General features: G+C 38.5%; 1 pseudogene; it reads right to left on the bottom strand.

Annotated features, from left to right (window-relative positions):
* Window positions 1-1,242: 1,242 nt before the first annotated feature.
* On the bottom strand, window positions 1,243-2,281 carry LOC140523062 (mitochondrial calcium uniporter regulator 1 pseudogene; annotated as a pseudogene).
* Window positions 2,282-2,672: the final 391 nt, after the last annotated feature.

Below are 2,672 nucleotides of genomic sequence, written 5' to 3'. Positions count from 1 at the left end.
TATCTTTCTTGAGATGATCAGTTGATTCTTTCAATTCCCATTTTGCCTCTGGTTACAGGATATCAGGGCAGTTTTCCTTGATAATTTCTTGAAAGTTGCTCTCCAGGTCCTCCTTTCGATTTTGGCTTTGAGATAGTCCAGTGATTCTGATATTGCCTCTCCTGGATCTATTTTCTAGGTCACTTGTTTCTCTCATGAAGTATTTTGCATTTTCTTCCATATTTTCTTTCTTTTGAATTTGATTGATTCACGATGTCTCTTAAACTCATTAGCTTCCACTTGCCCAAGTCTAGCTTTTCAGGTGTTATTTTCCTCAATTAAATTTTGTACTTTTCCATTTGGTCAGTTGTATTCTTTAAGGAGTTGTTTTCTTCAGAGGATTTTTGTATTTCCTTTTCCATTTGGCCAATTATACTTTTTTTTTTAAATGACCAGTTTTATTTCTGCTGAGTTAGGTGTGCATATGTCACCATGGAAACACGACTAAATATCTCCATTGTACAAAGTGGGTGAAAGTCTGGAAGAAATAGACTGTTATACAAAACTGAAATACAGCATTGTTATGCTTTTCACTAGCAACTTTTCAAGGTCACTAGAAAATGACAGAATATTAGTTCCCACATCATTCCACTGATAGGGAAAGAAGAAAAAAACAGACAACCCCAGACTACTTCAAGAGGTAGAAGAAGTGATTCCTTACTATGGCAACACACTTTGTCAAGCAACTCTGGATGTCACAAACAACAAATACTACAATAATTTAGTTGTTAGTGAACACAGCAATCAATCCAGATTTCAACAAAATGCACTGAAATAAAACCATACTGATACAATGCACTAGCTATTTGCTGCTGCTAGAAGCTTGGGTCAAGATGGAAAGAAATTTTTGTGGTCCTGGATTAGTCTGTGACTCTCTGTCATATATAAAGCCACCATGACTTTTTAGTAGCAAATTCCTAAAGGCATAAGCATATGAAGGGTGTTCATCACCCTAGTCAAGCTAAGTGGTTTCTTCTGTACTTCTGTACTATATCTTCCTCATAAATATGCCAGTAAGATCAAAGGATATGAAAAAGATAAAGAACCACAAAATGGATTTCTTGACACTTTAAAGTTGGCTATAAATAATAATTTGCTTAAAAGTAACATAATACTAAAATCAGAGTTAAAATTTGAAACAAGAAAAAAGTAGTAATCTCATATTCTTAAGGCAAGACAATACAAGTCCTTTTGAGGAGACACTTAAATCCATAGACGATAAAATCCAAGAGCTACAGTTAGGCATGTAAATACAGAATCTGCTAAATATTTAAAATTATCATGCTTGTAGGATTCAAGCATGGTTTTCAGGCCAGTCACTTCAGTGTCTATATTTCTGTCTCTCTGAGTAAGAGCTGGGAGTTATACCTGCAATGTTAATACTTCTGATCTCGTTTCAAGTATCTTCCTTTCATTCAATGAATACAGTTCTTACACTGTGCCCTTTTCTAGTCTGAAATCCAATATTGTCTTCCTGGACTTTAAGTATTTCATCCAACATTTGCTGTTTTAACTGGTGGAATTCAAGTATTAATGTCTCATTTTCTGCTCTGAGGGTTGAAATTTCACTCTTTCCTAAAATGATCATATCATTTTGATGCCAGCAATCTGAGACATTATCTGCTATACAGTGATCTCCTAGAAGATTTCCTCTCATTTAATGTAATGCACCTTGGTGACCATATCCTGGCTGACAACCTCCATGTTGCTGTTCATGATCTTCGCTAATGCAGAGATAATGATTTCTGTTTATTGAGTGGTAAACCCATTTTCCTCCACATGCACTAACTACAGCATGGGGTTGAAGTAGAGCTTCTTACTGCCTGAAGAGGTGAAAGGAGGTAACTTGTTTTCTTCTTGGTGTGACCTAGCAGAAATGCTCAGATCCTTGGTGCATGCGAATCAATGTTATTCTAGGCTGGGGGGATAGACTACCCAGGTCAGGACAACTTTTCCTTGATGAATCAGGGGCCAATAAGGGTCCTTTGCTCCCTCTTTCTCTTCTCTGGGAAGAACTATGAATTCAGCTGATCCTGTCTTCCTCCTTCCCCAAGGTTTCCGACTGTGACTGGGGCATCCACTTGCTTCCCCAGGGGCCAGGCTCTGGGCCTGCCCCACTCAGCCGAACCCATCTCCCCACCCTGCTTCCCCCTCACCTGTCCTCGAAGGAGCCAGCACTGGCAGGCTGCATTGGTGAAGGGGGCAGGCTACGTTGGAGACGTACAACATAAGTTCTCTTCATATTAAAAACCCTTAATAAAATAATGGAAATATTCTTAGTAGCCTTGAGCTTTTCCAGATTTGTCATCAACATTAAAAGAGGTGATTTTGTACCTTTTTGTTATGTATGTAGCTTCTCCCCCCAAAGCCAGACCAAGACTGAGCCTCAAGTTTGGTTGTGAGGCAAAAGGACACATCACTTTGCTTCCTTTGTTATGAATGTCTCTTTCCTAAGTTGCTTCTATGCCATCAGTAAACTATTGTGTACAATATTCTCCTGTTTCTGTTCACCTTACTCTGAATTTGTTCATGTAAGTCTTTTCAGGTTTTTCTGAAATCATCCTCTGCAATCAGTAGCAATCCAGGTCAGAACCAGGTAAACTGCCAGACTTTTATAGCCTCCAGTAGCATCA

This window comes from Notamacropus eugenii, chromosome 2 (assembly GCF_028372415.1).
Source record: "Notamacropus eugenii isolate mMacEug1 chromosome 2, mMacEug1.pri_v2, whole genome shotgun sequence".
Taxonomy (NCBI): domain Eukaryota; kingdom Metazoa; phylum Chordata; class Mammalia; order Diprotodontia; family Macropodidae; genus Notamacropus; species Notamacropus eugenii.
The sequence above is the reverse complement of the archived record's forward strand: the minus strand, read 5'-3'. Positions and strand labels throughout refer to the sequence as shown.